The sequence below is a fragment of the Schistocerca cancellata genome, chromosome 5 (assembly GCF_023864275.1).
Source record: "Schistocerca cancellata isolate TAMUIC-IGC-003103 chromosome 5, iqSchCanc2.1, whole genome shotgun sequence".
In the NCBI taxonomy this organism is placed as follows: domain Eukaryota; kingdom Metazoa; phylum Arthropoda; class Insecta; order Orthoptera; family Acrididae; genus Schistocerca; species Schistocerca cancellata.
Window position 1 is genome coordinate 840529139 of NC_064630.1, and position 10527 is coordinate 840539665.

The 10527-nt window shown below is 55.6% G+C and overlaps 10 non-coding genes across 10 annotated transcripts; all 10 read left to right on the top strand.

The window, feature by feature from the left end:
• The first annotated feature begins 718 nt into the window (after window positions 1-718).
• LOC126189472 (5S ribosomal RNA) lies at window positions 719-837 on the top strand. Its single transcript, XR_007537977.1, has one exon. It is a non-coding gene; the product is annotated as a 5S ribosomal RNA (ribosomal RNA).
• Window positions 838-1700: 863 nt separating this feature from the next.
• LOC126189473 (5S ribosomal RNA) lies at window positions 1701-1819 on the top strand. The gene has a single exon (XR_007537978.1). It is a non-coding gene; the product is annotated as a 5S ribosomal RNA (ribosomal RNA).
• Window positions 1820-2678: 859 nt separating this feature from the next.
• On the top strand, window positions 2679-2797 carry LOC126189475 (5S ribosomal RNA). The gene has a single exon (XR_007537980.1). It is a non-coding gene; the product is annotated as a 5S ribosomal RNA (ribosomal RNA).
• An 865-nt stretch (window positions 2798-3662) lies between these two features.
• LOC126189476 (5S ribosomal RNA) lies at window positions 3663-3781 on the top strand. Its single transcript, XR_007537981.1, has one exon. It is a non-coding gene; the product is annotated as a 5S ribosomal RNA (ribosomal RNA).
• Window positions 3782-4635: 854 nt separating this feature from the next.
• LOC126189477 (5S ribosomal RNA) lies at window positions 4636-4754 on the top strand. The gene has a single exon (XR_007537982.1). It is a non-coding gene; the product is annotated as a 5S ribosomal RNA (ribosomal RNA).
• Window positions 4755-5613: 859 nt separating this feature from the next.
• Window positions 5614-5732, top strand: LOC126189478 (5S ribosomal RNA). Its single transcript, XR_007537983.1, has one exon. It is a non-coding gene; the product is annotated as a 5S ribosomal RNA (ribosomal RNA).
• An 859-nt stretch (window positions 5733-6591) lies between these two features.
• LOC126189479 (5S ribosomal RNA) lies at window positions 6592-6710 on the top strand. The gene has a single exon (XR_007537984.1). It is a non-coding gene; the product is annotated as a 5S ribosomal RNA (ribosomal RNA).
• Window positions 6711-7574: 864 nt separating this feature from the next.
• LOC126189480 (5S ribosomal RNA) lies at window positions 7575-7693 on the top strand. The gene has a single exon (XR_007537985.1). It is a non-coding gene; the product is annotated as a 5S ribosomal RNA (ribosomal RNA).
• Window positions 7694-8541: 848 nt separating this feature from the next.
• Window positions 8542-8660, top strand: LOC126189481 (5S ribosomal RNA). The gene has a single exon (XR_007537986.1). It is a non-coding gene; the product is annotated as a 5S ribosomal RNA (ribosomal RNA).
• An 860-nt stretch (window positions 8661-9520) lies between these two features.
• On the top strand, window positions 9521-9639 carry LOC126189482 (5S ribosomal RNA). The gene has a single exon (XR_007537987.1). It is a non-coding gene; the product is annotated as a 5S ribosomal RNA (ribosomal RNA).
• Window positions 9640-10527: the final 888 nt, after the last annotated feature.

The following is a 10527-nucleotide window of genomic DNA, read 5'->3' on the forward strand; positions in this document are numbered from 1 at the left end:
TGTGCTAACCAAGTTTGCCAAGAAGACTTTGAAAACGACAAAACAGTACGAATTGGCAGGTGATTTCTGAAATACGTCACCGCCTATTGTTGTGTAGGAATGTAGAGTTCCAAATTTGATTTGTAACCACGAATTTATTCCTTAGTCGTCTCGTCTCGTCTCGTCTCGTCCCGCAGACGTTTGTCGTGCTTGCGCTGTCATATGGACCACGACCCGAGCGGCAGCGAGCGGCAGTCGAGCAAAGTCGGGACAAGTCGGGACGGGGACAGGGACAGGGATAGGAATGGTGCGAATGCACTGCAAACTACGCAGACACCTGGTGTGAGGCGAGGCGAGCCGAGGCGAGGCGAGGCGAGGCGAAGCGAGGAAGCCCACATCGCTACCAGTGGGCCCTCCAGCACGACATTGCCACACCCCGCACAGGCCCTCCGCTGAACACCAGGGACAAGGTGCGTCCTCCGCTAGTGTCGAAGGCTGCACGCGCCCAGCGAATGACAGGGGGTGCAACGAGCAGCAGTGCGTCTCACACACGCGGCGGTGCGCCCGCCAATTCGGCCGTCACTCTGCTGGGACGCCGGGCGCGCCTCCCCGCGCCGTCCTCGAGGAACTGGCGGTTGCGGAAGGAAGCGCTTTCGTCAAATGCGGCCGAAAACTAACATTTTGTGTGTTGGGAGAAAAGCCGAACGCGAATTCTGCCGTGCTCCTACATTAGATGGGCGCCAACGGCCATACCATGATGTATACACCGGTTCTCGTCCGATCACCGAAGTTAAGCATCATCGGGCCCGGCTAGTACTTGGATGGGTGACCGCCTGGGAAACCCGGGTGCTGTTGGCTCCCTTCCCGTTTTTTTTTTTTGTTATGTCGCCAGCCCAATTTTCAAACTACGTTTCTGTTGTGACAAAGATGCTTCCTTAAGCCTTTTAAACTACTGTAATGGCACGAAAATGCAGTAATTAACTCAGTTTGAGGGAGAATGTGCTAACCAAGTTTGCCAAGAAGACTTTGAAAACGACAAAACAGTACGAATTGGCAGGTGATTTCTGAAATACGTCACCGCCTATTGTTGTGTAGGAGTGTAGAGTTCCAAATTTGATTTGTAACCACGAATTTATTCCTTAGTCGTCTCGTCTCGTCTCGTCTCGTCTCGTCCCGCAGACGTTTGTCGTGCTTGCGCTGTCATATGGACCACGACCCGAGCGGCAGCGAGCGGCAGTCGAGCAAAGTCGGGACAAGTCGGGACGGGGACAGGGACAGGGATAGGAATGGTGCGAATGCACTGCAAACTACGCAGACACCTGGTGTGAGGCGAGGCGAGCCGAGGCGAGGCGAGGCGAGGCGAAGCGAGGAAGCCCACATCGCTACCAGTGGGCCCTCCAGCACGACATTGCCACACCCCGCACAGGCCCTCCGCTGAACACCAGGGACAAGGTGCGTCCTCCGCTAGTGTCGAAGGCTGCACGCGCCCAGCGAATGACAGGGGGTGCAACGAGCAGCAGTGCGTCTCACACACGCGGCGGTGCGCCCGCCAATTCGGCCGTCACTCTGCTGGGACGCCGGGCGCGCCTCCCCGCGCCGTCCTCGAGGAACTGGCGGTTGCGGAAGGAAGCGCTTTCGTCAAATGCGGCCGAAAACTAACATTTTGTGTGTTGGGAGAAAAGCCGAACGCGAATTCAGCCGTGCTCCTACATTAGATGGGCGCCAACGGCCATACCATGATGTATACACCGGTTCTCGTCCGATCACCGAAGTTAAGCATCATCGGGCCCGGCTAGTACTTGGATGGGTGACCGCCTGGGAAACCCGGGTGCTGTTGGCTCCCTTCCCGTTTTTTTTTTTTTGTTATGTCGCCAGCCCAATTTTCAAACTACGTTTCTGTTGTGACAAAGATGCTTCCTTAAGCCTTTTAAACTACTGTAATGGTACGAAAATGCAGTAATTAACTCAGTTTGAGGGAGAATGTGCTAACCAAGTTTGCCAAGAAGACTTTGAAAACGACAAAACAGTACGAATTGGCAGGTGATTTCTGAAATACGTCACCGCCTATTGTTGTGTAGGAATGTAGAGTTCCAAATTTGATTTGTAACCACGAATTTATTCCTTAGTCGTCTCGTCTCGTCTCGTCTCGTCCCGCAGACGTTTGTCGTGCTTGCGCTGTCATATGGACCACGACCCGAGCGGCAGCGAGCGGCAGTCGAGCAAAGTCGGGACAAGTCGGGACGGGGACAGGGACAGGGATAGGAATGGTGCGAATGCACTGCAAACTACGCAGACACCTGGTGTGAGGCGAGGCGAGCCGAGGCGAGGCGAGGCGAGGCGAAGCGAGGAAGCCCACATCGCTACCAGTGGGCCCTCCAGCACGACATTGCCACACCCCGCACAGGCCCTCCGCTGAACACCAGGGACAAGGTGCGTCCTCCGCTAGTGTCGAAGGCTGCACGCGCCCAGCGAATGACAGGGGGTGCAACGAGCAGCAGTGCGTCTCACACACGCGGCGGTGCGCCCGCCAATTCGGCCGTCACTCTGCTGGGACGCCGGGCGCGCCTCCCCGCGCCGTCCTCGAGGAACTGGCGGTTGCGGAAGGAAGCGCTTTCGTCAAATGCGGCCGAAAACTAACATTTTGTGTGTTGGGAGAAAAGCCGAACGCGAATTCTGCCGTGCTCCTACATTAGATGGGCGCCAACGGCCATACCATGATGTATACACCGGTTCTCGTCCGATCACCGAAGTTAAGCATCATCGGGCCCGGCTAGTACTTGGATGGGTGACCGCCTGGGAAACCCGGGTGCTGTTGGCTCCCTTCCTGTTTTTTTTTTTTTTGTAATGTCGCCAGCCCAATTTTCAAACTACCTTTCTGTTGTGACAAAGATGCTTCCTTAAGCCTTTTAAACTACTGTAATGGTACGAAAATGCAGTAATTAACTCAGTTTGAGGGAGAATGTGCTAACCAAGTTTGCCAAGAAGACTTTGAAAACGACAAAACAGTACGAATCGGCAGGTGATTTCTGAAATACGTCACCGCCTATTGTTGTGTAGGAGTGTAGAGTTCCAAATTTGATTTGTAACCACGAATTTATTCCTTAGTCGTCTCGTCTCGTCTCGTCTCGTCTCGTCCCGCAGACGTTTGTCGTGCTTGCGCTGTCATATGGACCACGACCCGAGCGGCAGCGAGCGGCAGTCGAGCAAAGTCGGGACAAGTCGGGACGGGGACAGGGACAGGGATAGGAATGGTGCGAATGCACTGCAAACTACGCAGACACCTGGTGTGAGGCGAGGCGAGCCGAGGCGAGGCGAGGCGAGGCGAAGCGAGGAAGCCCACATCGCTACCAGTGGGCCCTCCAGCACGACATTGCCACACCCCGCACAGGCCCTCCGCTGAACACCAGGGACAAGGTGCGTCCTCCGCTAGTGTCGAAGGCTGCACGCGCCCAGCGAATGACAGGGGGTGCAACGAGCAGCAGTGCGTCTCACACACGCGGCGGTGCGCCCGCCAATTCGGCCGTCACTCTGCTGGGACGCCGGGCGCGCCTCCCCGCGCCGTCCTCGAGGAACTGGCGGTTGCGGAAGGAAGCGCTTTCGTCAAATGCGGCCGAAAACTAACATTTTGTGTGTTGGGAGAAAAGCCGAACGCGAATTCTGCCGTGCTCCTACATTAGATGGGCGCCAACGGCCATACCATGATGTATACACCGGTTCTCGTCCGATCACCGAAGTTAAGCATCATCGGGCCCGGCTAGTACTTGGATGGGTGACCGCCTGGGAAACCCGGGTGCTGTTGGCTCCCTTCCCGTTTTTTTTTTTTTGTTATGTCGCCAGCCCAATTTTCAAACTACGTTTCTGTTGTGACAAAGATGCTTCCTTAAGCCTTTTAAACTACTGTAATGGTACGAAAATGCAGTAATTAACTCAGTTTGAGGGAGAATGTGCTAACCAAGTTTGCCAAGAAGACTTTGAAAACGACAAAACAGTACGAATTGGCAGGTGATTTCTGAAATACGTCACCGCCTATTGTTGTGTAGGAGTGTAGAGTTCCAAATTTGATTTGTAACCACGAATTTATTCCTTAGTCGTCTCGTCTCGTCTCGTCTCGTCTCGTCCCGCAGACGTTTGTCGTGCTTGCGCTGTCATATGGACCACGACCCGAGCGGCAGCGAGCGGCAGTCGAGCAAAGTCGGGACAAGTCGGGACGGGGACAGGGACAGGGATAGGAATGGTGCGAATGCACTGCAAACTACGCAGACACCTGGTGTGAGGCGAGGCGAGCCGAGGCGAGGCGAAGCGAGGAAGCCCACATCGCTACCAGTGGGCCCTCCAGCACGACATTGCCACACCCCGCACAGGCCCTCCGCTGAACACCAGGGACAAGGTGCGTCCTCCGCTAGTGTCGAAGGCTGCACGCGCCCAGCGAATGACAGGGGGTGCAACGAGCAGCAGTGCGTCTCACACACGCGGCGGTGCGCCCGCCAATTCGGCCGTCACTCTGCTGGGACGCCGGGCGCGCCTCCCCGCGCCGTCCTCGAGGAACTGGCGGTTGCGGAAGGAAGCGCTTTCGTCAAATGCGGCCGAAAACTAACATTTTGTGTGTTGGGAGAAAAGCCGAACGCGAATTCAGCCGTGCTCCTACATTAGATGGGCGCCAACGGCCATACCATGATGTATACACCGGTTCTCGTCCGATCACCGAAGTTAAGCATCATCGGGCCCGGCTAGTACTTGGATGGGTGACCGCCTGGGAAACCCGGGTGCTGTTGGCTCCCTTCCCGTTTTTTTTTTTTTGTTATGTCGCCAGCCCAATTTTCAAACTACGTTTCTGTTGTGACAAAGATGCTTCCTTAAGCCTTTTAAACTACTGTAATGGTACGAAAATGCAGTAATTAACTCAGTTTGAGGGAGAATGTGCTAACCAAGTTTGCCAAGAAGACTTTGGAAACGACAAAACAGTACGAATTGGCAGGTGATTTCTGAAATACGTCACCGCCTATTGTTGTGTAGGAATGTAGAGTTCCAAATTTGATTTGTAACCACGAATTTATTCCTTAGTCGTCTCGTCTCGTCTCGTCTCGTCCCGCAGACGTTTGTCGTGCTTGCGCTGTCATATGGACCACGACCCGAGCGGCAGCGAGCGGCAGTCGAGCAAAGTCGGGACAAGTCGGGACGGGGACAGGGACAGGGATAGGAATGGTGCGAATGCACTGCAAACTACGCAGACACCTGGTGTGAGGCGAGGCGAGCCGAGGCGAGGCGAGGCGAGGCGAAGCGAGGAAGCCCACATCGCTACCAGTGGGCCCTCCAGCACGACATTGCCACACCCCGCACAGGCCCTCCGCTGAACACCAGGGACAAGGTGCGTCCTCCGCTAGTGTCGAAGGCTGCACGCGCCCAGCGAATGACAGGGGGTGCAACGAGCAGCAGTGCGTCTCACACACGCGGCGGTGCGCCCGCCAATTCGGCCGTCACTCTGCTGGGACGCCGGGCGCGCCTCCCCGCGCCGTCCTCGAGGAACTGGCGGTTGCGGAAGGAAGCGCTTTCGTCAAATGCGGCCGAAAACTAACATTTTGTGTGTTGGGAGAAAAGCCGAACGCGAATTCAGCCGTGCTCCTACATTAGATGGGCGCCAACGGCCATACCATGATGTATACACCGGTTCTCGTCCGATCACCGAAGTTAAGCATCATCGGGCCCGGCTAGTACTTGGATGGGTGACCGCCTGGGAAACCCGGGTGCTGTTGGCTCCCTTCCCGTTTTTTTTTTTTTGTTATGTCGCCAGCCCAATTTTCAAACTACGTTTCTGTTGTGACAAAGATGCTTCCTTAAGCCTTTTAAACTACTGTAATGGTACGAAAATGCAGTAATTAACTCAGTTTGAGGGAGAATGTGCTAACCAAGTTTGCCAAGAAGACTTTGGAAACGACAAAACAGTACGAATTGGCAGGTGATTTCTGAAATACGTCACCGCCTATTGTTGTGTAGGAATGTAGAGTTCCAAATTTGATTTGTAACCACGAATTTATTCCTTAGTCGTCTCGTCTCGTCTCGTCTCGTCCCGCAGACGTTTGTCGTGCTTGCGCTGTCATATGGACCACGACCCGAGCGGCAGCGAGCGGCAGTCGAGCAAAGTCGGGACAAGTCGGGACGGGGACAGGGACAGGGATAGGAATGGTGCGAATGCACTGCAAACTACGCAGACACCTGGTGTGAGGCGAGGCGAGCCGAGGCGAGGCGAGGCGAGGCGAAGCGAGGAAGCCCACATCGCTACCAGTGGGCCCTCCAGCACGACATTGCCACACCCCGCACAGGCCCTCCGCTGAACACCAGGGACAAGGTGCGTCCTCCGCTAGTGTCGAAGGCTGCACGCGCCCAGCGAATGACAGGGGGTGCAACGAGCAGCAGTGCGTCTCACACACGCGGCGGTGCGCCCGCCAATTCGGCCGTCACTCTGCTGGGACGCCGGGCGCGCCTCCCCGCGCCGTCCTCGAGGAACTGGCGGTTGCGGAAGGAAGCGCTTTCGTCAAATGCGGCCGAAAACTAACATTTTGTGTGTTGGGAGAAAAGCCGAACGCGAATTCTGCCGTGCTCCTACATTAGATGGGCGCCAACGGCCATACCATGATGTATACACCGGTTCTCGTCCGATCACCGAAGTTAAGCATCATCGGGCCCGGCTAGTACTTGGATGGGTGACCGCCTGGGAAACCCGGGTGCTGTTGGCTCCCTTCCTGTTTTTTTTTTTTTGTAATGTCGCCAGCCCAATTTTCAAACTACGTTTCTGTTGTGACAAAGATGCTTCCTTAAGCCTTTTAAACTACTGTAATGGTACGAAAATGCAGTAATTAACTCAGTTTGAGGGAGAATGTGCTAACCAAGTTTGCCAAGAAGACTTTGAAAACGACAAAACAGTACGAATCGGCAGGTGATTTCTGAAATACGTCACCGCCTATTGTTGTGTAGGAGTGTAGAGTTCCAAATTTGATTTGTAACCACGAATTTATTCCTTAGTCGTCTCGTCTCGTCTCGTCTCGTCTCGTCCCGCAGACGTTTGTCGTGCTTGCGCTGTCATATGGACCACGACCCGAGCGGCAGCGAGCGGCAGTCGAGCAAAGTCGGGACAAGTCGGGACGGGGACAGGGACAGGGATAGGAATGGTGCGAATGCACTGCAAACTACGCAGACACCTGGTGTGAGGCGAGGCGAGCCGAGGCGAGGCGAGGCGAGGCGAAGCGAGGAAGCCCACATCGCTACCAGTGGGCCCTCCAGCACGACATTGCCACACCCCGCACAGGCCCTCCGCTGAACACCAGGGACAAGGTGCGTCCTCCGCTAGTGTCGAAGGCTGCACGCGCCCAGCGAATGACAGGGGGTGCAACGAGCAGCAGTGCGTCTCACACACGCGGCGGTGCGCCCGCCAATTCGGCCGTCACTCTGCTGGGACGCCGGGCGCGCCTCCCCGCGCCGTCCTCGAGGAACTGGCGGTTGCGGAAGGAAGCGCTTTCGTCAAATGCGGCCGAAAACTAACATTTTGTGTGTTGGGAGAAAAGCCGAACGCGAATTCAGCCGTGCTCCTACATTAGATGGGCGCCAACGGCCATACCATGATGTATACACCGGTTCTCGTCCGATCACCGAAGTTAAGCATCATCGGGCCCGGCTAGTACTTGGATGGGTGACCGCCTGGGAAACCCGGGTGCTGTTGGCTCCCTTCCCGTTTTTTTTTTTTTGTTATGTCGCCAGCCCAATTTTCAAACTACGTTTCTGTTGTGACAAAGATGCTTCCTTAAGCCTTTTAAACTACTGTAATGGTACGAAAATGCAGTAATTAACTCAGTTTGAGGGAGAATGTGCTAACCAAGTTTGCCAAGAAGACTTTGAAAACGACAAAACAGTACGAATTGGCAGGTGATTTCTGAAATACGTCACCGCCTATTGTTGTGTAGGAATGTAGAGTTCCAAATTTGATTTGTAACCACGATTTATTCCTTAGTCGTCTCGTCTCGTCTCGTCTCGTCCCGCAGACGTTTGTCGTGCTTGCGCTGTCATATGGACCACGACCCGAGCGGCAGCGAGCGGCAGTCGAGCAAAGTCGGGACAAGTCGGGACGGGGACAGGGACAGGGATAGGAATGGTGCGAATGCACTGCAAACTACGCAGACACCTGGTGTGAGGCGAGGCGAGCCGAGGCGAGGCGAAGCGAGGAAGCCCACATCGCTACCAGTGGGCCCTCCAGCACGACATTGCCACACCCCGCACAGGCCCTCCGCTGAACACCAGGGACAAGGTGCGTCCTCCGCTAGTGTCGAAGGCTGCACGCGCCCAGCGAATGACAGGGGGTGCAACGAGCAGCAGTGCGTCTCACACACGCGGCGGTGCGCCCGCCAATTCGGCCGTCACTCTGCTGGGACGCCGGGCGCGCCTCCCCGCGCCGTCCTCGAGGAACTGGCGGTTGCGGAAGGAAGCGCTTTCGTCAAATGCGGCCGAAAACTAACATTTTGTGTGTTGGGAGAAAAGCCGAACGCGAATTCAGCCGTGCTCCTACATTAGATGGGCGCCAACGGCCATACCATGATGTATACACCGGTTCTCGTCCGATCACCGAAGTTAAGCATCATCGGGCCCGGCTAGTACTTGGATGGGTGACCGCCTGGGAAACCCGGGTGCTGTTGGCTCCCTTCCCGTTTTTTTTTTTTTGTTATGTCGCCAGCCCAATTTTCAAACTACGTTTCTGTTGTGACAAAGATGCTTCCTTAAGCCTTTTAAACTACTGTAATGGTACGAAAATGCAGTAATTAACTCAGTTTGAGGGAGAATGTGCTAACCAAGTTTGCCAAGAAGACTTTGGAAACGACAAAACAGTACGAATTGGCAGGTGATTTCTGAAATACGTCACCGCCTATTGTTGTGTAGGAATGTAGAGTTCCAAATTTGATTTGTAACCACGAATTTATTCCTTAGTCGTCTCGTCTCGTCTCGTCTCGTCCCGCAGACGTTTGTCGTGCTTGCGCTGTCATATGGACCACGACCCGAGCGGCAGCGAGCGGCAGTCGAGCAAAGTCGGGACAAGTCGGGACGGGGACAGGGACAGGGATAGGAATGGTGCGAATGCACTGCAAACTACGCAGACACCTGGTGTGAGGCGAGGCGAGCCGAGGCGAGGCGAGGCGAGGCGAAGCGAGGAAGCCCACATCGCTACCAGTGGGCCCTCCAGCACGACATTGCCACACCCCGCACAGGCCCTCCGCTGAACACCAGGGACAAGGTGCGTCCTCCGCTAGTGTCGAAGGCTGCACGCGCCCAGCGAATGACAGGGGGTGCAACGAGCAGCAGTGCGTCTCACACACGCGGCGGTGCGCCCGCCAATTCGGCCGTCACTCTGCTGGGACGCCGGGGCGCGCCTCCCCGCGCCGTCCTCGAGGAACTGGCGGTTGCGGAAGGAAGCGCTTTCGTCAAATGCGGCCGAAAACTAACATTTTGTGTGTTGGGAGAAAAGCCGAACGCGAATTCAGCCGTGCTCCTACATTAGATGGGCGCCAACGGCCATACCATGATGTATACACCGGTTCTCGTCCGATCACCGAAGTTAAGCATCATCGGGCCCGGCTAGTACTTGGATGGGTGACCGCCTGGGAAACCCGGGTGCTGTTGGCTCCCTTCCCGTTTTTTTTTTTTGTTATGTCGCCAGCCCAATTTTCAAACTACGTTTCTGTTGTGACAAAGATGCTTCCTTAAGCCTTTTAAACTACTGTAATGGTACGAAAATGCAGTAATTAACTCAGTTTGAGGGAGAATGTGCTAACCAAGTTTGCCAAGAAGACTTTGAAAACGACAAAACAGTACGAATTGGCAGGTGATTTCTGAAATACGTCACCGCCTATTGTTGTGTAGGAATGTAGAGTTCCAAATTTGATTTGTAACCACGAATTTATTCCTTAGTCGTCTCGTCTCGTCTCGTCTCGTCCCGCAGACGTTTGTCGTGCTTGCGCTGTCATATGGACCACGACCCGAGCGGCAGCGAGCGGCAGTCGAGCAAAGTCGGGACAAGTCGGGACGGGGACAGGGACAGGGATAGGAATGGTGCGAATGCACTGCAAACTACGCAGACACCTGGTGTGAGGCGAGGCGAGCCGAGGCGAGGCGAAGCGAGGAAGCCCACATCGCTACCAGTGGGCCCTCCAGCACGACATTGCCACACCCCGCACAGGCCTCCGCTGAACACCAGGGACAAGGTGCGTCCTCCGCTAGTGTCGAAGGCTGCACGCGCCCAGCGAATGACAGGGGGTGCAACGAGCAGCAGTGCGTCTCACACACGCGGCGGTGCGCCCGCCAATTCGGCCGTCACTCTGCTGGGACGCCGGGCGCGCCTCCCCGCGCCGTCCTCGAGGAACTGGCGGTTGCGGAAGGAAGCGCTTTCGTCAAATGCGGCCGAAAACTAAACATTTTGTGTGTTGGGAGAAAAGCCGAACGCGAATTCAGCCGTGCTCCTACATTAGATGGGCGCCAACGGCCATACCATGATGTATACACCGGTTCTCGTCC